Here is a 24,301-nt window from a genome sequence, read left to right as displayed (position 1 = left end):
GCTGCTTGCTTGTCTTGCCCCCTAAAACTTCAAACGTAGTATTGGTCAGTTTTGCAGGGGGCCTCTAGCAGCCCTGCTCTGAATATGCGAATGTCTGCAAATAGCTCGCAGGCAGAAAGTATTAGCCTGGAAAGCTGTTGCTCAGCCTCATCTGCCCATGGCACTGCTCGCACAGAGGCACAGAGACTGGGGCTGCTTGCTTGTCTTGCCCCCTCAAACTTGAAACGTATCTCTGGTGGTCCGTGACGGCCGCCTCAGGCAACCCTGCTCTGAAAATGCGAACGTCTGCAGATAGCTCGCAGGCAGAAAGAGCTAGCCTGGAAAGCTGTTGCTCAGCCTCATCTGCCCATGGCACTGCTCGCACAGAGGCACAGAGACTGTGGCTGCTTGCTTGTCTTGCCCCCCTCAAACTTCAAAAGTAGATTTGGGGGTCCGTGCAGGGGGCCTGAAGCAACCCTGCTCCGAAAATGCGAACGTCTGCAGATAGCTCGCAGGCAGAAAAGCTGTTGCTCAGCCTCATTTGCCCATGGCACTGCTCGCACAGAGGCACAGAGACTGGGGCTGCTTGCTTATCTTGCCACCTCAAACTTCAAAAGTATCTTAGTGGTCCGTGCTGTGCGCATCCAGCAACCCTGCTCTGAAATGCGAACGTCTGCAGATAGCTCGCAGGCAGAAAGATCTAGCCTGGAAAGCTGTTGCTCAGCCTCATCTGCCCATGGCACTGCTCGCACAGAGGCACAGAGACTGGGGCTGCTTGCTTGTCTTGCCACCTCAAACTTCAAATGTAGCTTTGGGGGTCCGTTTAGGGGGCCTCCAGCAGCCCTGCTCTGAAAAGGCGAACGTCTGCAGATAGCTCGCAGCCAGAAAGAGCTAAACTGGAAAGCTGTTGCTCAGCCTCATCTGCCCATGGCACTGCTCGCACAGAGGCACAGAGACTGTAGCTGCTTGCTTGTCTTGGCCCCTCAAACTTCAAACGTAGCTTAGGTGGTCCGTGCTGGGCGCCTCCAGCAGTCCTGCTCTGAAAAGGGAAACGTCTGCAGATAGCTCGCAGCCAGAAAGATCTAGCCTGGAAAGCTGTTGCTCAAACTCATCTGCCCATGGCACTGCTCACACAGAGGCACAGAGACTGGGGCTGCTTGCTTGTCTTGCCACCTCAAACTTCAAACGTGTCTTTGGGTGTGCGTGCAGGACGACTCCGGCAGCCCTGCTCTCAAAATGCGAATGTCTGCAGATAGCTCGCAGGCAGAAAGAGCTAGCCTGGAAAGCTGTTGCTCAGCCTCATCTGCCCATGGCACTGCTCGCACAGAGGCACAGAGACTGGAACTGTTTGCTTGTCTTGCCACCTCAAACTTCATACCTAGCTTAGGTGTTCCGTGCAGGGGGCCTCCGGCAGCCCTGCTTTGAACATGCGAACGTCTGCAGATAGCTCGCAGCCAGAAAGAGCTAGCCTGGAAAGCTGTTGCTCAGCCTCATCTGCCCATGGCACTGCTCATACAGAGACACAGAGAGTAGGGCTGCTTGCTTGTCTTGCACTCTCAAACCTCAAACATAGCTTAGGTGTTCCGTGCTGCGCGCATCCAGCAGCCCTCCTCTGAAATGCGAACGTCTGCAGATAGCTCGCAGCCAGAAAGAGCTAGCCTGGAAAGCTGTTGCTCAGCCTCATCTGCCCATGGCACTGCTCATACAGAGACACAGAGAGTAGGGCTGCTTGCTTGTCTTGCACTCTCAAACCTCAAACATAGCTTAGGTGTTCCGTGCTGGGCGCATCCAGCAGCCCTCATCTGAAATGCGAACGTCTGCAGATAGCTCGCAGCCAGAAAGAGCTAAACTGGAAAGCTGTTGCTCAGCCTCATCTGCCCATGGCACTGCTTGCACAGAGGCACAGAGACTGGGGCTGCTTGCTTGTCTTGCCACCTCAAACTTCAAACGTAGCTTAGGTGTTCTGTGCATGGGGCCTCCGGCAGCCCTGCTTTGAACATGCGAACGTCTGCAAATAGCTCGCAGGCAGAAAGAGCTAGCCTGGAAAGTTGTTGCTCAGCCTCATATGCCCATGGCTCTGCTGGCACAGAGGCACAGAGACTGGGGCTGCTTGCTTGTCTTGCCCACTCAAACTTCAAACGTAGCTTAGGTGGTTCCTGCTGGGCGCCTCCGGCAGCCCTGCTCTGAAAATGCGAACGTCTGCAGGTAGCTCGCAGGCAGAAAGAGCTAGCCTGGAAAGCTGTTGCTCAGCCTCATTTGCCCATGGCACTGCTCGCACAGAGGCACAGAGACTGTGGCTGCTTGCTTGTCTTGCCCCCTAAAACTTCAAACGTAGTATTGGTCAGTTTTGCAGGGGGCCTCTAGCAGCCCTGCTCTGAATATGCGAATGTCTGCAAATAGCTCACAGGCAGAAAGTATTAGCCTGGAAAGCTGTTGCTCAGCCTCATCTGCCCATGGCACTGCTCGCACAGAGGCACAGAGACTGTGGCTGCTTGCTTGTCTTGCCCCCCTCAAACTTCAAACGTAGATTTGGGGGTCCGTGCAGGGGCCTGAAGCAACCCTGCTCCGAAAATGCGAACGTCTGCAGATAGCTCGCAGGCAGAAAGATCTAGCCTGGAAAGCTGTTGCTCAGCCTCATCTGCCCATGGCACTGCTCGCACAGAGGCACAGAGACTGGGGCTGCTTGCTTGTCTTGCCACCTCAAACTTCAAACGTGTCTTTGGGTGTGCGTGCAGGAGGACTCCGGCAGCCCTGCTCTCAAAATGCGAACGTCTGCAGATAGCTCGCAGGTAGAAAGAGCTAGCCTGGAAAGCTGTTGCTCAGCCTCATCTGCCCATGGCACTGCTCGCACCGAGGCACAGAGACTGGAACTGCTTGCTTGTCTTGCCACCTCAAACTTCATACCTAGCTTAGGTGTTCCGTGCAGGGGGCCTCCGGCAGCCCTGCTTTGAACATGCGAACGTCTGCAGATAGCTCGCAGCCAGAAAGAGCTAGCCTGGAAAGCTGTTGCTCAAACTCATCTGCCCATGGCACTGCTCATACAGAGACACAGAGAGTAGGGCTGCTTGCTTGTCTTGCACTCTCAAACCTCAAACATAGCTTAGGTGTTCCGTGCTGCGCGCATCCAGCAGCCCTCCTCTGAAATGCGAACGTCTGCAGATAGCTCGCAGCCAGAAAGAGCTAGCCTGGAAAGCTGTTGCTCAGCCTCATCTGCCCATGGCACTGCTCATACAGAGACACAGAGAGTAGGGCTGCTTGCTTGTCTTGCACTCTCAAACCTCAAACATAGCTTAGGTGTTCCGTGCTGGGCGCATCCAGCAGCCCTCCTCTGAAATGCGAACGTCTGCAGATAGCTCGCAGCCAGAAAGAGCTAAACTGGAAAGCTGTTGCTCAGCCTCATCTGCCCATGGCACTGCTTGCACAGAGGCACACAGACTGGGGCTGCTTGCTTGTCTTGCCACCTCAAACTTCAAACGTAGCTTAGGTGGTTCCTGCTGGGCGCCTCCGGCAGCCCTGCTCTGAAAATGCGAACGTCTGCAGGTAGCTCGCAGGCAGAAACAGCTAGCCTGGAAAGCTGTTGCTCAGCCTCATTTGCCCATGGCACTGCTCGCACAGAGGCACAGAGACTGTGGCTGCTTGCTTGTCTTGCCCCCTAAAACTTCAAACGTAGTATTGGTCAGTTTTGCAGGGGGCCTCTAGCAGCCGTGCTCTGAATATGCGAATGTCTGCAAATAGCTCACAGGCAGAAAGTATTAGCCTGGAAAGCTGTTGCTCAGCCTCATCTGCCCATGGCACTGCTCGCACAGAGGCACAGACACTGGGGCTGCTTGCTTGTCTTGCCCCCTCAAACTTGAAACGTATCTCTGGTGGTCCGTGACGGCCGCCTCAGGCAACCCTGCTCTGAAAATGCGAACGTCTGCAGATAGCTCGCAGGCAGAAAGAGCTAGCCTGGAAAGCTGTTGCTCAGCCTCATCTGCCCATGGCACTGCTCGCACAGAGGCACAGAGACTGTGGCTGCTTGCTTGCCTTGCCCCCCTCAAAATTCAAAAGTAGATTTGGGGGTCCGTGCAGGGGGCCTGAAGCAACCCTGCTCCGAAAATGCGAACGTCTGCAGATAGCTCGCAGGCAGAAAAGCTGTTGCTCAGCCTCATTTGCCCATTGCACTGCTCGCACAGAGGCACAGAGACTGGGGCTGCTTGCTTATCTTGCCACCTCAAACTTCAAAAGTATCTTAGTGGTCCGTGCTGTGCGCATCCAGCAACCCTGCTCTGAAATGCGAACGTCTGCAGATAGCTCGCAGGCAGAAAGATCTAGCCTGGAAAGCTGTTGCTCAGCCTCATCTGCCCATGGCACTGCTCGCACAGAGGCACAGAGACTGGGGCTGCTTGCTTGTCTTGCCACCTCAAACTTCAAATGTAGCTTTGGGGGTCCGTTTAGGGGGCCTCCAGGAGCCCTGCTGTGAAAAGGCGAACGTCTGCAGATAGCTCGCAGCCAGAAAGAGCTAGCCTGGAAAGCTGTTGCTCAGCCTCATCTGCCCATGGCACTGCTCGCACAGAGGCACAGAGACTGTAGCTGCTTGCTTGTCTTGGCCCCTCAAACTTCAAACGTAGCTTAGGTGGTCCGTGCTGGGCGCCTCCAGCAGTCCTGCTCTGAAAAGGGAAACGTCTGCAGATAGCTCGCAGCCAGAAAGATCTAGCCTGGAAAGCTGTTGCTCAGCCTCATCTGCCCATGGCACTGCTCGCACAGAGGCACAGAGACTGGGGCTGCTTGCTTGTCTTGCCACCTCAAACTTCATACCTAGCTTAGGTGTTCCGTGCAGGGGGCCTCCGGCAGCCCTGCTTTGAACATGCGAACGTCTGCAGATAGCTCGCAGCCAGAAAGAGCTAGCCTGGAAAGCTGTTGCTCAGCCTCATCTGCCCATGGCACTGCTCATACAGAGACACAGAGAGTAGGGCTGCTTGCTTGTCTTGCACTCTCAAACCTCAAACATAGCTTAGGTGTTCCGTGCTGCGCGCATCCAGCAGCCCTCCTCTGAAATGCGAACGTCTGCAGATAGCTCGCAGCCAGAAAGAGCTAGCCTGGAAAGCTGTTGCTCAGCCTCATCTGCCCATGGCACTGCTCATACAGAGACACAGAGAGTAGGGCTGCTTGCTTGTCTTGCACTCTCAAACCTCAAACATAGCTTAGGTGTTCCGTGCTGGGCGCATCCAGCAGCCCTCCTCTGAAATGCGAACGTCTGCAGATAGCTCGCAGCCAGAAAGAGCTAAACTGGAAAGCTGTTGCTCAGCCTCATCTGCCCATGGCACTGCTTGCACAGAGGCACACAGACTGGGGCTGCTTGCTTGTCTTGCCACCTCAAACTTCAAACGTAGCTTAGGTGGTTCCTGCTGGGCGCCTCCGGCAGCCCTGCTCTGAAAATGCGAACGTCTGCAGGTAGCTCGCAGGCAGAAACAGCTAGCCTGGAAAGCTGTTGCTCAGCCTCATTTGCCCATGGCACTGCTCGCACAGAGGCACAGAGACTGTGGCTGCTTGCTTGTCTTGCCCCCTAAAACTTCAAACGTAGTATTGGTCAGTTTTGCAGGGGGCCTCTAGCAGCCGTGCTCTGAATATGCGAATGTCTGCAAATAGCTCGCAGGCAGAAAGTATTAGCCTGGAAAGCTGTTGCTCAGCCTCATCTGCCCATGGCACTGCTCGCACAGAGGCACAGACACTGGGGCTGCTTGCTTGTCTTGCCCCCTCAAACTTGAAACGTATCTCTGGTGGTCCGTGACGGCCGCCTCAGGCAACCCTGCTCTGAAAATGCGAACGTCTGCAGATAGCTCGCAGGCAGAAAGAGCTAGCCTGGAAAGCTGTTGCTCAGCCTCATCTGCCCATGGCACTGCTCGCACAGAGGCACAGAGACTGTGGCTGCTTGCTTGCCTTGCCCCCCTCAAAATTCAAAAGTAGATTTGGGGGTCCGTGCAGGGGGCCTGAAGCAACCCTGCTCCGAAAATGCGAACGTCTGCAGATAGCTCGCAGGCAGAAAAGCTGTTGCTCAGCCTCATTTGCCCATTGCACTGCTCGCACAGAGGCACAGAGACTGGGGCTGCTTGCTTATCTTGCCACCTCAAACTTCAAAAGTATCTTAGTGGTCCGTGCTGTGCGCATCCAGCAACCCTGCTCTGAAATGCGAACGTCTGCAGATAGCTCGCAGGCAGAAAGATCTAGCCTGGAAAGCTGTTGCTCAGCCTCATCTGCCCATGGCACTGCTCGCACAGAGGCACAGAGACTGGGGCTGCTTGCTTGTCTTGCCACCTCAAACTTCAAATGTAGCTTTGGGGGTCCGTTTAGGGGGCCTCCAGGAGCCCTGCTGTGAAAAGGCGAACGTCTGCAGATAGCTCGCAGCCAGAAAGAGCTAGCCTGGAAAGCTGTTGCTCAGCCTCATCTGCCCATGGCACTGCTCGCACAGAGGCACAGAGACTGTAGCTGCTTGCTTGTCTTGGCCCCTCAAACTTCAAACGTAGCTTAGGTGGTCCGTGCTGGGCGCCTCCAGCAGTCCTGCTCTGAAAAGGGAAACGTCTGCAGATAGCTCGCAGCCAGAAAGATCTAGCCTGGAAAGCTGTTGCTCAGCCTCATCTGCCCATGGCACTGCTCGCAGAGAGGCACAGAGAGTGGGGCTGCTTGCTTGTCTTGCCACCTCAAACTTCATACCTAGCTTAGGTGTTCCGTGCAGGGGGCCTCCGGCAGCCCTGCTTTGAACATGCGAACGTCTGCAGATAGCTCGCAGCCAGAAAGAGCTAGCCTGGAAAGCTGTTGCTCAGCCTCATCTGCCCATGGCACTGCTCATACAGAGACACAGAGAGTAGGGCTGCTTGCTTGTCTTGCACTCTCAAACCTCAAACATAGCTTAGGTGTTCCGTGCTGCGCGCATCCAGCAGCCCTCCTCTGAAATGCGAACGTCTGCAGATAGCTCGCAGCCAGAAAGAGCTAGCCTGGAAAGCTGTTGCTCAGCCTCATCTGCCCATGGCACTGCTCATACAGAGACACAGAGAGTAGGGCTGCTTGCTTGTCTTGCACTCTCAAACCTCAAACATAGCTTAGGTGTTCCGTGCTGGGCGCATCCAGCAGCCCTCATCTGAAATGCGAACGTCTGCAGATAGCTCGCAGCCAGAAAGAGCTAAACTGGAAAGCTGTTGCTCAGCCTCATCTGCCCATGGCACTGCTTGCACAGAGGCACACAGACTGGGGCTGCTTGCTTGTCTTGCCACCTCAAACTTCAAACGTAGCTTAGGTGTTCCGTGCATGGGGCCTCCGGCAGCCCTGCTTTGAACATGCGAACGTCTGCAAATAGCTCGCAGGCAGAAAGAGCTAGCCTGGAAAGTTGTTGCTCAGCCTCATATGCCCATGGCTCTGCTGGCACAGAGGCACAGAGACTGGGGCTGCTTGCTTGTCTTGCCACCTCAAACTTCAAACGTAGCTTAGGTGGTTCCTGCTGGGCGCCTCCGGCAGCCCTGCTTTGAAAATGCAAACGTCTGCAGGTAGCTCGCAGGCAGAAAGAGCTAGCCTGGAAAGCTGTTGCTCAGCCTCATTTGCCCATGGCACTGCTCGCACAGAGGCACAGAGAGTGGGGCTGCTTGCTTGTCTTGCCCCCTAAAACTTCAAACGTAGTATTGGTCAGTTTTGCAGGGTTCCTCTAGCAACCCTGCTCTGAATATGCGAATGTCTGCAAATAGCTCACAGGCAGAAAGTATTAGCCTGGAAAGCTGTTGCTCAGCCTCATCTGCCCATGGCACTGCTCGCACAGAGGCACAGAGACTGTGGCTGCTTGCTTGTCTTGCCCCCCTCAAACTTCAAACGTAGATTTGGGGGTCCGTGCAGGGGCCTGAAGCAACTCTGCTCCGAAAATGCGAACGTCTGCAGATAGCTCGCAGGCAGAAAAGCTGTTGCTCAGCCTCATTTGCCCATGGCACTGCTCGCACAGAGGCACAGAGACTGGGTCTGCTTGCTTGTCTTGCCACCTCAAACTTCAAAAGTATCTTAGGTGGTCCGTGCTGTGCGCATCCAGCAACCCTGCTCTGAAATGCGAACGTCTGCAGATAGCTCGCAGGCAGAAAGATCTAGCCTGGAAAGCTGTTGCTCAGCCTCATCTGCCAATGGCACTGCTCGCACAGAGGCACAGAGACTGGGGCTGCTTGCTTGTCTTGCCACCTCAAACTTCAAATGTAGATTTGGGGGTCCGTTTAGGGGGCCTCCAGCAGCCCTGCTGTGAAAAGGCGAACGTCTGCAGATAGCTCGCAGCCAGAAAGAGCTAGCCTGGAAAGCTGTTGCTCAGCCTCATCTGCCCATGGCACTGCTCGCACAGAGGCACAGAGACTGTAGCTGCTTGCTTGTCTTGGCCCCTCAAACTTCAAACGTAGCTTAGGTGGTCCGTGCTGGGCGCCTCCAGCAGTCCTGCTCTGAAAAGGGAAACGTCTGCAGATAGCTCGCAGCCAGAAAGATCTAGCCTGGAAAGCTGTTGCTCAGCCTCATCTGCCCATGGCACTGCTCGCACAGAGGCACAGAGACTGGGGCTGCTTGCTTGTCTTGCCACCTCAAACTTCAAACGTGTCTTTGGGTGTGCGTGCAGGAGGACTCCGGCAGCCCTGCTCTCAAAATGCGAATGTCTGCAGATAGCTCGCAGGTAGAAAGAGCTAGCCTGGAAAGCTGTTGCTCAGCCTCATCTGCCCATGGCACTGCTCGCACAGAGGCACAGAGACTGGAACTGCTTGCTTGTCTTGCCACCTCAAACTTCATACCTAGCTTAGGTGTTCCGTGCAGGGGGCCTCCGGCAGCCCTGCTTTGAACATGCGAACGTCTGCAGATAGCTCGCAGCCAGAAAGAGCTAGCCTGGAAAGCTGTTGCTCAGCCTCATCTGCCCATGGCACTGCTCGCACAGAGGCACAGAGACTGTGGCTGCTTGCTTGTCTTGCCCCCCTCAAACTTCAAAAGTAGATTTGGGGGTCCGTGCAGGGGGCCTGAAGCAACCCTGCTCCGAAAATGCGAACGTCTGCAGATAGCTCGCAGGCAGAAAAGCTGTTGCTCAGCCTCATTTGCCCATGGCACTGCTCGCACAGAGGCACAGAGACTGGGGCTGCTTGCTTATCTTGCCACCTCAAACTTCAAAAGTATCTTAGTGGTCCGTGCTGTGCGCATCCAGCAACCCTGCTCTGAAATGCGAACGTCTGCAGATAGCTCGCAGGCAGAAGGGGCTAGCCTGGAAAGCTGTTGCTCAGCCTCATCTGCCCATGGCACTGCTCGCACAGAGGCACAGAGAATGGGGCTACTTGCTTGTTTGCCCTGTCAAACTTCAAACGTAGCTTTGAGGGTTCGTGCCGGGCTCCTCCGGCGGAAGAGCTCCGAAAATACAAACGTCTGCACATAGCTAGCAGCCAGAAAAAGCCAGTCTGGAAATCTGTTGCTCAGCCTCATCTGCCCATGGCACTGCTCGCACAGAGGCACAGAGACTGGGGGTGCTTACTTGTCTTGCCCTCTCAAATTTCAAACGTAGATTTGGGTGTCCGTGCTGGGGGCTACGGCATCCCTGCTAAAAAAGTGCGAACGTCTGCAGATAGCTCTCAGCCAGAAAGACCTAGCCTGGAAAACTGTTGCTCAGCCTCATCTGCCCATGGCACTGCTCGCACAGAGGCACAGAGAGTGGGGCTGCTTGCTTGTCTTGCCACCTCAAACTTGAAACGTATCTGTGGTGGTCCGTGACGGCCGCCTCAGGCAGCCCTGCTCTGAAAATGCGAACGTCTGCGCATAGCTCGCAGGCAGAAAGAGCTAGCCTGGAAAGCTGTTGCTCAGCCTCATCTGCCCATGGCACTGCTCGCACAGAGGCACAGAGACTGTGGCTGCTTGCTTGTCTTGCCACCTCAAACTTCAAACGTAGGATTGGGCGTTTGTGCAGGGGGCCTCCAGTAGCCTTGCTCTGAAAATGCGAACGTCTGCAGATAGCTCGCAGGCAAAAAGAGCTAGCCTGGAAAGCTGTTGCTCAGCCTCATCTGCCCATGGCACTGCTCGCACAGAGGCACAGAGACTGGGACTGCTTGCTTGTCTTGCCACCTCAAACTTCAAACGTAGCTTTGGGTGTCCGTGAAGGAGGCCTCCGGCAGCCCTGCTCTCAAAATGCGAACGTCTGCAGATACCTCGCAGCCAGAAAGAGCTAGCCTGGAAAGCTGTTGCTCAGCCTCATCTGCCCATGGCACTGCTCGCACAGAGGCACAGAGACTGGGGCTGCTTGCTTGTCTTGACACCTCAAACTTCAAACGTAGCTTTGTGGGTCCGTGCAGGAGGCCTCCGGAAGCCCTGCTCTGAAAATGCCAACGTCTGTAGATAGCACGCTGGCAGAAAGAGCTAGCCTGGAAAGATGTTGCTCAGCCTCATCTGCCCATGGCACTGCTGGCACAGCGGCACAGAGACTGGGGCTGCTTGCTTGTCTTGCCACCTCAAACTTCAAAAGTATCTTAGGTGGTCCATGCTGCGCGCATCCAGCAACCCTGCTCTGAAAAGGGAAACGTCTGCAGATAGCTCGCAGCCAGAAAGATCTAGCCTGGAAAGCTGTTGCTCAAACTCATCTGCCCATGGCACTGCTCACACAGAGGCACAGAGACTGGGGCTGCTTGCTTGTCTTGCCACCTCAAACTTCAAACGTGTCTTTGGGTGTGCGTGCAGGAGGACTCCGGCAGCCCTGCTCTCAAAATGCTAATGTCTGCAGATAGCTCGCAGGCAGAAAGAGCTAGCCTGGAAAGCTGTTGCTCAGCCTCATCTGCCCATGGCACTGCTCGCACAGAGGCACAGAGACTGGAACTGTTTGCTTGTCTTGCCACCTCAAACTTCATACCTAGCTTAGGTGTTCCGTGCAGGGGGCCTCCGGCAGCCCTGCTTTGAACATGTGAACGTCTGCAGATAGCTCGCAGCCAGAAAGAGCTAGCCTGGAAAGCTGTTGCTCAGCCTCATCTGCCCATGGCACTGCTCATACAGAGACACAGAGAGTAGGGCTGCTTGCTTGTCTTGCACTCTCAAACCTCAAACATAGCTTAGGTGTTCCGTGCTGCGCGCATCCAGCAGCCCTCCTCTGAAATGCGAACGTCTGCAGATAGCTCGCAGCCAGAAAGAGCTAGCCTGGAAAGCTGTTGCTCAGCCTCATCTGCCCATGGCACTGCTCATACAGAGACACAGAGAGTAGGGCTGCTTGCTTGTCTTGCACTCTCAAACCTCAAACATAGCTTAGGTGTTCCGTGCTGGGCGCATCCAGCAGCCCTCATCTGAAATGCGAACGTCTGCAGATAGCTCGCAGCCAGAAAGAGCTAAACTGGAAAGCTGTTGCTCAGCCTCATCTGCCCATGTCACTGCTTGCACAGAGGCACAGAGACTGGGGCTGCTTGCTTGTCTTGCCACCTCAAACTTCAAACGTAGCTTAGGTGTTCTGTGCATGGGGCCTCCGGCAGCCCTGCTTTGAACATGCGAACGTCTGCAAATAGCTCGCAGGCAGAAAGAGCTAGCCTGGAAAGTTGTTGCTCAGCCTTATATGCCCATGGCTCTGGTGGCACAGAGGCACAGAGACTGGGGCTGCTTGCTTGTCTTGCCCACTCAAACTTCAAACGTAGATTAGGTGGTTCCTGCTGGGCGCCTCCGGCAGCCCTGCTCTGAAAATGCGAACGTCTGCAGGTAGCTCGCAGGCAGAAACAGCTAGCCTGGAAAGCTGTTGCTCAGCCTCATTTGCCCATGGCACTGCTCGCACAGAGGCACAGAGACTGTGGCTGCTTGCTTGTCTTGCCCCCTAAAACTTCAAACGTAGTATTGGTCAGTTTTGCAGGGGGCCTCTAGCAGCCCTGCTCTGAATATGCGAATGTCTGCAAATAGCTCGCAGGCAGAAAGTATTAGCCTGGAAAGCTGTTGCTCAGCCTCATCTGCCCATGGCACTGCTCGCACAGAGGCACAGAGAGTGGGGCTGCTTGCTTGTCTTGCCCCCTCAAACTTGAAACGTATCTCTGGTGGTCCGTGACGGCCGCCTCAGGCAACCCTGCTCTGAAAATGCGAACGTCTGCAGATAGCTCGCAGGCAGAAAGAGCTAGCCTGGAAAGCTGTTGCTCAGCCTCATCTGCCCATGGCACTGCTCGCACAGAGGCACAGAGACTGTGGCTGCTTGCTTGTCTTGCCCCCCTCAAACTTCAAAAGTAGATTTGGGGGTCCGTGCAGGGGGCCTGAAGCAACCCTGCTCCGAAAATGCGAACGTCTGCAGATAGCTCGCAGGCAGAAAAGCTGTTGCTCAGCCTCATTTGCCCATGGCACTGCTCGCACAGAGGCACAGAGACTGGGGCTGCTTGCTTATCTTGCCACCTCAAACTTCAAAAGTATCTTAGTGGTCCGTGCTGTGCGCATCCAGCAACCCTGCTCTGAAATGCGAACGTCTGCAGATAGCTCGCAGGCAGAAAGATCTAGCCTGGAAAGCTGTTGCTCAGCCTCATCTGCCCATGGCACTGCTCGCACAGAGGCACAGAGACTGGGGCTGCTTGCTTGTCTTGCCACCTCAAACTTCAAATGTAGCTTTGGGGGTCCGTTTAGGGGGCCTCCAGCAGCCCTGCTCTGAAAAGGCGAACGTCTGCAGATAGCTCGCAGCCAGAAAGAGCTAGCCTGGAAAGCTGTTGCTCAGCCTCATCTGCCCATGGCACTGCTCGCACAGAGGCACAGAGACTGTAGCTGCTTGCTTGTCTTGGCCCCTCAAACTTCAAACGTAGCTTAGGTGGTCCGTGCTGGGCGCCTCCAGCAGTCCTGCTCTGAAAAGGGAAACGTCTGCAGATAGCTCGCAGCCAGAAAGATCTAGCCTGGAAAGCTGTTGCTCAAACTCATCTGCCCATGGCACTGCTCACACAGAGGCACAGAGACTGGGGCTGCTTGCTTGTCTTGCCACCTCAAACTTCAAACGTGTCTTTGGGTGTGCGTGCAGGAGGACTCCGGCAGCCCTGCTCTCAAAATGCGAATGTCTGCAGATAGCTCGCAGGCAGAAAGAGCTAGCCTGGAAAGCTGTTGCTCAGCCTCATCTGCCCATGGCACTGCTCGCACAGAGGCACAGAGACTGGAACTGTTTGCTTGTCTTGCCACCTCAAACTTCATACCTAGCTTAGGTGTTCCGTGCAGGGGGCCTCCGGCAGCCCTGCTTTGAACATGCGAACGTCTGCAGATAGCTCGCAGCCAGAAAGAGCTAGCCTGGAAAGCTGTTGCTCAGCCTCATCTGCCCATGGCACTGCTCATACAGAGACACAGAGAGTAGGGCTGCTTGCTTGTCTTGCACTCTCAAACCTCAAACATAGCTTAGGTGTTCCGTGCTGGGCACATCCAGCAGCCCTCATCTGAAATGCGAACGTCTGCAGATAGCTCGCAGCCAGAAAGAGCTAAACTGGAAAGCTGTTGCTCAGCCTCATCTGCCCATGGCACTGCTTGCACAGAGGCACAGAGACTGGGGCTGCTTGCTTGTCTTGCCACCTCAAACTTCAAACGTAGCTTAGGTGTTCTGTGCATGGGGCCTCCGGCAGCCCTGCTTTGAACATGCGAACGTCTGCAAATAGCTCGCAGGCAGAAAGAGCTAGCCTGGAAAGTTGTTGCTCAGCCTCATATGACCATGGCTCTGCTGGCACAGAGGCACAGAGACTGGGGCTGCTTGCTTGTCTTGCCCACTCAAACTTCAAACGTAGCTTAGGTGGTTCCTGCTGGGCGCCTCCGGCAGCCCTGCTCTGAAAATGCGAACGTCTGCAGGTAGCTCGCAGGCAGAAAGAGCTAGCCTGGAAAGCTGTTGCTCAGCCTCATTTGCCCATGGCACTGCTCGCACAGAGGCACAGAGACTGTGGCTGCTTGCTTGTCTTGCCCCCTAAAACTTCAAACGTAGTATTGGTCAGTTTTGCAGGGGGCCTCTAGCAGCCCTGCTCTGAATATGCGAATGTCTGCAAATAGCTCACAGGCAGAAAGTATTAGCCTGGAAAGCTGTTGCTCAGCCTCATCTGCCCATGGCACTGCTCGCACAGAGGCACAGAGACTGTGGCTGCTTGCTTGTCTTGCCCCCCTCAAACTTCAAACGTAGATTTGGGGGTCCGTGCAGGGGCCTGAAGCAACCCTGCTCCGAAAATGCGAACGTCTGCAGATAGCTCGCAGGCAGAAAAGCTGTTGCTCAGCCTCATTTGCCCATGGCACTGCTCGCACAGAGGCACAGAGACTGGGTCTGCTTGCTTGTCTTGCCACCTCAAACTTCAAAAGTATCTTAGGTGGTCCGTGCTGTGCGCATCCAGCAGCCCTGCTCTGAAATGCGCACGTCTGCAGATAGCTCGCAGGCAGAAAGATCTAGCCTGGAAAGCTGTTGCTCAGCCTCATCTGCCAATGGCACTGCTCGCACAGAGGCACAGAGACTGGGGCTGCTTGCTTGTCTTGCCACCTCAAACTTCAAATGTAGCTTTGGGGGTCCGTTTAGGGGGCCTCCAGCAGCCCTGCTGTGAAAAGGCGAACGTCTGCAGATAGCTCGCAGCCAGAAAGAGCTAGCCTGGAAAGCTGTTGCTCAGCCTCATCTGCCCATGGCACTGCTCGCACAGAGGCACAGAGACTGTAGCTGCTTGCTTGTCTTGGCCCCTCAAACTTCAAACGTAGCTTAGGTGGTCCGTGCTGGGCGCCTCCAGCAGTCCTGCTCTGAAAAGGGAAACGTCTGCAGATAGCTCGCAGCCAGAAAGATCTAGCCTGGAAAGCTGTTGCTCAGCCTCATCTGCCCATGGCACTGCTCGCACAGAGGCACAGAGACTGGGGCTGCTTGCTTGTCTTGCCACCTCAAACTTCAAACGTGTCTTTGGGTGTGCGTGCAGGAGGACTCCGGCAGCCCTGCTCTCAAAATGCGAATGTCTGCAGATAGCTCGCAGGTAGAAAGAGCTAGCCTGGAAAGCTGTTGCTGAGCCTCATCTGCCCATGGCACTGCTCGCACCGAGGCACAGAGACTGGAACTGCTTGCTTGTCTTGCCACCTCAAACTTCATACCTAGCTTAGGTGTTCCGTGCAGGGGGCCTCCGGCAGCCCTGCTTTGAACATGCGAACGTCTGCAGATAGCTCGCAGCCAGAAAGAGCTAGCCTGGAAAGCTGTTGCTCAGCCTCATCTGCCCATGGCACTGCTCATACAGAGACACAGAGAGTAGGGCTGCTTGCTTGTCTTGCACTCTCAAACCTCAAACATAGCTTAGGTGTTCCGTGCTGGGCGCATCCAGCAGCCCTCATCTGAAATGCGAACGTCTGCAGATAGCTCGCAGCCAGAAAGAGCTAAACTGGAAAGCTGTTGCTCAGCCTCATCTGCCCATGGCACTGCTTGCACAGAGGCACACAGACTGGGGCTGCTTGCTTGTCTTGCCACCTCAAACTTCAAACGTAGCTTAGGTGTTCCGTGCATGGGGCCTCCGGCAGCCCTGCTTTGAACATGCGAACGTCTGCAAATAGCTCGCAGGCAGAAAGAGCTAGCCTGGAAAGTTGTTGCTCAGCCTCATATGCCCATGGCTCTGCTGGCACAGAGGCACAGAGACTGGGGCTGCTTGCTTGTCTTGCCCACTCAAACTTCAAACGTAGCTTAGGTGGTTCCTGCTGGGCGCCTCCGGCAGCCCTGCTCTGAAAATGCGAACGTCTGCAGGTAGCTCGCAGGCAGAAAGAGCTAGCCTGGAAAGCTGTTGCTCAGCCTCATTTGCCCATGGCACTGCTCGCACAGAGGCACAGAGACTGTGGCTGCTTGCTTGTCTTGCCCCCTAAAACTTCAAACGTAGTATTGGTCAGTTTTGCAGGGTTCCTCTAGCAACCCTGCTCTGAATATGCGAATGTCTGCAAATAGCTCACAGGCAGAAAGTATTAGCCTGGAAAGCTGTTGCTCAGCCTCATCTGCCCATGGCACTGCTCGCACAGAGGCACAGAGACTGTGGCTGCTTGCTTGTCTTGCCCCCCTCAAACTTCAAACGTAGATTTGGGGGTCCGTGCAGGGGCCTGAAGCAACCCTGCTCCGAAAATGCGAACGTCTGCAGATAGCTCGCAGGCAGAAAAGCTGTTGCTCAGCCTCATTTGCCCATGGCACTGCTCGCACAGAGGCACAGAGACTGGGTCTGCTTGCTTGTCTTGCCACCTCAAACTTCAAAAGTATCTTAGGTGGTCCGTGCTGTGCGCATCCAGCAACCCTGCTCTGAAATGCGAACGTCTGCAGATAGCTCGCAGGCAGAAAGATCTAGCCTGGAAAGCTGTTGCTCAGCCTCATCTGCCAATGGCACTGCTCGCACAGAGGCACAGAGACTGGGGCTGCTTGCTTGTCTTGCCACCTCAAACTTCAAATGTAGCTTTGGGGGTCCGTTTACGGGGCCTCCAGCAGCCCTGCTCTGAAAAGGCGAACGTCTGCAGATAGCTCGCAGCCAGAAAGAGCTAGCCTGGAAAGCTGTTGCTCAGCCTCATCTGCCCATGGCACTGCTCGCACAGAGGCACAGAGACTGTAGCTGCTTGCTTGTCTTGGCCCCTCAAACTTCAAACGTAGCTTAGGTGGTCCGTGCTGGGCGCCTCCAGCAGTCCTGCTCTGAAAAGGGAAACGTCTGCAGATAGCTCGCAGCCAGAAAGATCTAGCCTGGAAAGCTGTTGCTCAGCCTCATCTGCCCATGGCACTGCTCGCACAGAGGCACAGAGACTGGGGCTGCTTGCTTGTCTTGCCACCTCAAACTTCAAACGTGTCTTTGGGTGTGCGTGCAGGAGGACTCCGGCAGCCCTGCTCTCAAAATGCGAATGTCTGCAGATAGCTCGCAGGTAGAAAGAGCTAGCCTGGAAAGCTGTTGCTGAGCCTCATCTGCCCATGGCACTGCTCGCACAGAGGCACAGAGACTGGAACTGCTTGCTTGTCTTGCCACCTCAAACTTCATACCTAGCTTAGGTGTTCCGTGCAGGGGGCCTCCGGCAGCCCTGCTTTGAACATGCGAACGTCTGCAGATAGCTCGCAGCCAGAAAGAGCTAGCCTGGAAAGCTGTTGCTCAGCCTCATCTGCCCATGGCACTGCTCACACAGAGACACAGAGTGTAGGGCTGCTTGCTTGTCTTCCACTCTCAAACCTCAAACATAGCTTAGGTGTTCCGTGCTGCGCGCATTCAGCAGCCCTCCTCTGAAATGCGAACGTCTGCAGATAGCTCGCAGCCAGAAAGAGCTAAACTGGAAAGCTGTTGCTCAGCCTCATCTGCCCATGGCACTGCTTGCACAGAGGCACACAGACTGGGGCTGCTTGCTTGTCTTGCCACCTCAAACTTCAAACGTAGCTTAGGTGTTCCGTGCATGGGGCCTCCGGCAGCCCTGCTTTGAACATGCGAACGTCTGCAAATAGCTCGCAGGCAGAAAGAGCTAGCCTGGAAAGTTGTTACTCAGCCTCATATGCCCATGGCTCTGGTGGCACAGAGGCACAGAGACTGGGGCTGCTTGCTTGTCTTGCCACCTCAAACTTCAAACGTAGCTTAGGTGGTTCCTGCTGGGCGCCTCCGGCAGCCCTGCTCTGAAAATGCGAACGTCTGCAGATAGCTCGCAGCCAGAAAGAGCTAGCCTGGAAAGCTGTTGCTCAGCCTCATTTGCCAATGGCACTGCTCGCACAGAGGCACAGAGACTGTGGCTGCTTGCTTGTCTTGCCCCCTAAAACTTCAAACGTAGTATTGGTCAGTTTTGCAGGGGGCCTCTAGCAGCCCTGCTCTGAATATGTGAATGTCTGCAAATAGCTCACAGGCAGAAAGTATTAGCCTGGAAAGCTGTTGCTAAGCCTCATCTGCCCATGGCACTGCTCGCACAGAGGCACAGACACTGGGGCTGCTTGATTGTCTTGCCACCTCAAACTTGAAACGTATCTCTGGTGGTCCGTGACGGCCGCCTCAGGCAGCCCTGCTCTGAAAATGCGAACGTCTGCAGATAGCTCGCAGGCAGAAAGAGCTAGCCTGGAAAGCTGTTGCTCAGCCTCATCTGCCCATGGCACTGCTCGCACAGAGGCACAGAGACTGTGGCCGCTTGCTTGTCTTGCCCCCCTCAAACTTCAAACGTAGATTTGGGGGTCCGTGCAGGGGGCCTGAAGCAACCCTGCTCCGAAAATGCGAAATTCTGCAGATATCTCGCAGGCAGAAAAGCTGTTGCTCAGCCTCATTTTCCCATGGCACTGCTCGCACAGAGGCACAGAGACTGGGGCTGCTTGCTTGTCTTGCCCCTCAAACTTCAGATGTATCATTCTGTGTCCATGCATGGGTCCTCCGGCAGCCCTGCTCTGAAAATGCGAACGTCTGCAGATAGCTCGCAGGCAGAAAGAGCTAGCCTGGAAAGCTGTTGCTCAGTCTCATCTGCCCATGGCACTGCTCACACAGAGGCACAGAGACTAGGGCTGCTCGCTTGTCTTGCCACCTCAAACTTCAAACGTATCTTTGGGGGTCCGTGCATGGGTCCTCCGGCAGCCCTGCTCTCAAAATGCGAACGTCTGCAGGTAGCTCGCAGGCAGAAAGAGCTAGCCTGGAAAGCTGTTGCTCAGCCTCATCTGCGCATGGCACTGCTCGCACAGAGGCACAGAGAGTGGAGCTGCTTGCTTGTCTTTCCATCTCAAACTAGAAACGTGTTTTTGTGGGTCCGTGCAGGAGGCCTCCGGAAGCCCTGCTCTGAAAACGCCAACGTCTGTAGATAGCTCGCTGGCAGAAAAAGCTAGCCTGGAAAGCTGTTGCTCAGCCTCATCTGCCCATGGCACTGCTGGCACAGAGGCACAGAGACTGTGGCTGCTTGATTGTCTTGCCACCTCAAACTTCATACGTAGCTTAGGTGGTCCATGCTGCGCGCATCCAGCAACCCTGCTCTGAAATGCGAACGTCTGCAGATAGCTCGCAGCCAGAAAGATCTAGCCTGGAAAGCTGTTGCTCAGCCTCATCTGCCCATGGCACTGCTCGCACAGAGGCACAGAGACTGGGGCTGCTTGCTTGTCTTGCCACCTCAAACTTCAAACGTGTCTTTCGGTGTGCGTGCAGGAGGACTCCGGCAGCCCTGCTCTGAAAATGCGAACGTCTGCAGATAGCTCGCTGGCAGAAAAAGCTAGCCTGGAAAGCTGTTGCTCATCCTCATCTGCCCATGGCACTGCTGGCACAGAGGCACAGAGACTGTGGCTGCTTGATTGTCTTGCCACCTCAAACTTCATACGTATCTTAGGTGGTCCATGCTGCGCGCATCCAGCAACCCTGCTCTGAAATGCGAACGTCTGCAGATAGCTCGCAGCCAGAAAGATCTAGCCTGGAAAGCTGTTGCTCAGCCTCATCTGCCCATGGCACTGCTCGCACAGAGGCAGAGACTGGGGCTGCTTGCTTGTCTTGCCACCTCAAACTTCAAACGTAGTATTGGTCAGTTTTGCAGGGGGCCTCCAGCAGCCCTGCTCTGAAAATGCGAACGTCTGCAGATAGCTCGCAGGCAGAAAGAGCTAGCCTGGAAAGCTGTTGCTCAGCCTCATCTGCCCATGGCACTGCTCGCACAGAGGCACAGAGACTGTGGCTGCTTGCTTGTCTTGCCCCCCTCAAACTTCAAACGTAGATTTGGGGGTCCGTGCAGGGGGCCTGAAGCAAACCTGCTCCGAAAATGCGAACGTCTGCAGATAGCTCGCAGGCAGAAAAGCTGTTGCTCAGCCTCATTTGCCCATGGCACTGCTCCCACACAGGCACAGAGACTGGGGCTGCTTGCTTGTCTTGCCCCCTCAAACTTCAGATGTATCATTGTGGGTCCATGCATGGGTCCTCCGGCAGCCCTGCTCTGAAAATGCGAACGTCTGCAGATAGCTCGCAGGCAGAAAGAGCTAGCCTGGAAAGCTGTTGGTCAGCCTCATCTGCCCATGGCACTGCTGGCACAGAGGTACAGAGACTGGGGCTGCTTGCTTGTCTTGCCCCCTCAAACTTGAAACGTATCTCTGGTGGTCCGTGACGGCCGCCTCAGGCAACCCTGCTCTGAAAATGCGAACGTCTGCAGATAGCTCGCAGGCAGAAAGAGCTAGCCTGGAAAGCTGTTGCTCAGCCTCATCTGCCCATGGCACTGCTCGCACAGAGGCACAGAGACTGTGGCTGCTTGCTTGTCTTGCCCCCCTCAAACTTCAAAAGTAGATTTGGGGGTCCGTGCAGGGGGCCTGAAGCAACCCTGCTCCGAAAATGCGAACGTCTGCAGATAGCTCGCAGGCAGAAAAGCTGTTGCTCAGCCTCATTTGCCCATGGCAGTGCTCGCACAGAGACACAGAGAGTAGGGCTGCTTGCTTGTCTTGCACTCTTAAACCTCAAACATAGCTTAGGTGTTCCGTGCTGCGCGCATCCAGCAGCCCTCATCTGAAATGCGAACGTCTGCAGATAGCTCGCAGCCAGAAAGAGCTAAACTGGAAAGCTGTTGCTCAGCCTCATCTGCCCATGGCACTGCTCGCACAGAGGCACAGAGACTGGGGCTGCTTGCTTGTCTTGCCACCTCAAACTTCAAATGTAGCTTTGGGGGTCCGTTTAGGGGGCCTCCAGCAGCCCTGCTCTGAAAAGGCGAACGTCTGCAGATAGCTCGCAGCCAGAAAGAGCTAGCCTGGAAAGCTGTTGCTCAGACTCATCTGCCCATGGCACTGCTCGCACAGAGGCACAGAGACTGTAGCTGCTTGCTTGTCTTGGCCCCTCAAACTTCAAACGTAGCTTAGGTGGTCCGTGCTGGGCGCCTCCAGCAGTCCTGCTCTGAAAAGGGAAACGTCTGCAGATAGCTCGCAGCCAGAAAGATCTAGCCTGGAAAGCTGTTGCTCAAACTCATCTGCCCATGGCACTGCTCGCACAGAGGCACAGAGACTGGGGCTGCTTGCTTGTCTTGCCACCTCAAACTTCAAACGTGTCTTTGGGTGTGCGTGCAGGAGGTCTCCGGCAGCCCTGCTCTCAAAATGCGAATGTCTGCAGATAGCTCGCAGGCAGAAAGAGCTAGCCTGGAAAGCTGTTGCTCAGCCTCATCTGCCCATGGCACTGCTCGCACAGAGGCACAGAGACTGGAACTGTTTGCTTGTCTTGCCACCTCAAACTTCATACCTAGCTTAGGTGTTCCGTGCAGGGGGCCTCCGGCAGCCCTGCTTTGAACATGCGAACGTCTGCAGATAGCTCGCAGCCAGAAAGAGCTAGCCTGGAAAGCTGTTGCTCAGCCTCATCTGCCCATGGCACTGCTCATACAGAGACACAGAGAGTAGGGCTGCTTGCTTGTCTTGCACTCTTAAACCTCAAACATAGCTTAGGTGTTCCGTGCTGCGCGCATCCAGCAGCCCTCCTCTGAAATGCGAACGTCTGCAGATAGCTCGCAGCCAGAAAGAGCTAGCCTGGAAAGCTGTTGCTCAGCCTCATCTGCCCATGGCACTGCTCATACAGAGACACAGAGAGTAGGGCTGCTTGCTTGTCTTGCACTCTCAAACCTCAAACATAGCTTAGGTGTTCCGTGCTGGGCGCATCCAGCAGCCCTCATCTGAAATGCGAACGTCTGCAGATAGCTCGCAGCCAGAAAGAGCTAAACTGGAAAGCTGTTGCTCAGCCTCATCTGCCCATGGCACTGCTTGCACAGAGGCACACAGACTGGGGCTGCTTGCTTGTCTTGCCACCTCAAACTTCAAACGTAGCTTAGGTGTTCCGTGCATGGGGCCTCCGGCAGCCCTGCTTTGAACATGCGAACGTCTGCAAATAGCTCGCAGGCAGAAAGAGCTATCCTGGAAAGCTGTTGCTCAGCCTCATATGCCCATGGCTCTGGTGGCACAGAGGCACAGAGACTGGGGCTGCTTGCTTGTCTTGCCCACTCAAACTTCAAACGTAGCTTAGGTGGTTCCTGCAGGGGGCCTCCGGCAGCCCTGCTCTGAAAATGCAAACGTCTGCAGGTAGCTCGCAGCCAGAAAGAGCTAGCCTGGAAAGTTGTTGCTCAGCCTCATTTGCCCATGGCACTGCTCGCACAGAGGCACAGACACTGGGGCTGCTTGCTTGTCTTGCCACCTCAAACTTGAAACGTATCTCTGGTGGTCCGTGACGGCCGCCTCAGGCAGCCCTGCTCTGAAAATGCGAACGTCTGCAGATAGCTCGCAGGCAGAAAGAGCTAGCCTGGAAAGCTGTTGCTCAGCCTCATCTGCCCATGGCACTGCTCGCACAGAGGCACAGAGACTGTGGCTGCTTGCTTGTCTTGCCCCCCTCAAACTTCAAACGTAGATTTGGGGGTCCGTGCAGGGGGCCTGAAGCAACCCTGCTCCGAAAATGCGAACTTCTGCAGATAGCTCGCAGGCAGAAAAGCTGTTGCTCAGCCTCATTTGCCCATGGCACTGCTCGCACAGAGGCACAGAGACTGGGGCTGCTTGCTTGTCTTGCCCCTCAAACTTCAGATGTATCATTCTGGGTCCATGCATGGGTCCTCCGGCAGCCCTGCTCTGAAAATGCGAAAGTCTGCAGATAGCTCGCAGGCAGAAAGAGCTAGCCTGGAAAGCTGTTGCTCAGTCTCATCTGCCCATGGCACTGCTCACACAGAGGCACAGAGACTAGGGCTGCTCGCTTGTCTTGCCACCTCAAACTTCAAACGTATCTTTGGGGGTCCGTGCATGGGTCCTCCGGCAGCCCTGCTCTCAAAATGCGAACGTCTGCAGGTAGCTCGCAGGCAGAAAGAGCTAGCCTGGAAAGCTGTTGCTCAGCCTCATCTGCGCATGGCACTGCTGGCACAGAGGCACAGAGAGTGGAGCTGCTTGCTTGTCTTTCCATCTCAAACTAGAAACGTGTCTTTGTGGGTCCGTGCAGGAGGCCTCCGGAAGCCCTGCTCTGAAAACGCCAACGTCTGTAGATAGCTCGCTGGCAGAAAAAGCTAGCCTGGAAAGCTGTTGCTCAGCCTCATCTGCCCATGGCACTGCTGGCACAGAGGCACAGAGACTGGGGCTGCTTGATTGTCTTGCCACCTCAAACTTCATACGTAGCTTAGGTGGTCCATGCTGCGCGCATCCAGCAACCCTGCTCTGAAATGCGAACGTCTGCAGATAGCTCGCAGCCAGAAAGATCTAGCCTGGAAAGCTGTTGCTCAGCCTCATCTGCCCATGGCACTGCTCGCACAGAGGCACAGAGACTGGGGCTGCTTGCTTGTCTTGCCCCCTCAAACTTCAGATGTATCATTGTGGGTCCATGCATGGGTCCTCCGGCAGCCCTGCTCTGAAAATGCGAACGTCTGCAGATAGCTCGCAGGCAGAAAGAGCTAGCCTGGAAAGCTGTTGGTCAGCCTCATCTGCCCATGGCACTGCTGGCACAGAGGCACAGAGACTGGGGCTGCTTGCTTGTCTTGCCCTCTCAAACTTCAAACGTAGCTTAGGTGGTCAGTGCTACGCGCATCCAGCAACCCTGCTCTGAAATGCGAACGTCTGCAGATAGCTCGCAGCCAGAAAGATCTAGCCTGGAAAGCTGTTGCTCAGCCTCATCTGCCCATGGCACTGCTCGCACAGAGGCACAGAGACTGTCACTGCTTTCTTGTCTTGCCATCTCAAACTTCAAACGTGTCTTTGGGTGTGAGTGCAGGAGGACTCCGGCAGCCCTGCTCTGAAAATGCGAACGTCTGCAGATAGCTCGCAGGCAGAAAGAGCTAGCCTGGAAAGCTGTTGCTCAGCCTCATCTGCCCATGGCACTGCTGGCACAGAGGCACAGAGACTGTGGCTGCTTGCTTGTCTTGCCACCTCAAACTTCATACCTAGCTTAGGTGTTCCGTGCATGGGTGCCTCCGGCAGCCCTGCTTTGAACATGCGAACGTCTGCAGATAGCTCGCAGCCAGAAAGAGCTAGCCTGGAAAGCTGTTGCTCAGCCTCATCTGCCCATGGCACTGCTGGCACAGAGGCACAGAGACTGGGGCTGCTTGCTTGTCTTGCCACCTCAAACTTCAAACGTAGCTTTGGGCGTCCGTGCTGTGCAAGTCCAGCAGCCCTGCTCTGAAAATGCGAACGTCTGCAGATAGCTCGCAGGCAGAAAGAGCTAGCCTGGAAAGCTTTTGCTCAGCCTCATCTGCCCATGGCACTGCTTGCACAGAGGCACACAGACTGGGGCTGCTTGCTTGTCTTGCCACCTCAAACTTCAAACGTAGCTTAGGTGTTCCGTGCATGGGGCCTCCGGCAGCCCTGCTTTGAACATGCGAACGTCTGCAAATAGCTCGCAGGCAGAAAGAGCTTGCCTGGAAAGTTGTTGCTCAGCCTCATATGCCCATGGCTCTGCTGTCACAGAGGCACAGAGACTGGGGCTGCTTGCTTGTCTTGCCCCCTCAAACTTCAAACGTAGTATTGGTCAGT

This window comes from Opisthocomus hoazin, chromosome 25 (assembly GCF_030867145.1).
Source record: "Opisthocomus hoazin isolate bOpiHoa1 chromosome 25, bOpiHoa1.hap1, whole genome shotgun sequence".
Lineage (NCBI taxonomy): Eukaryota > Metazoa > Chordata > Aves > Opisthocomiformes > Opisthocomidae > Opisthocomus > Opisthocomus hoazin.
Note: the sequence above shows the minus strand (reverse complement) of the source record.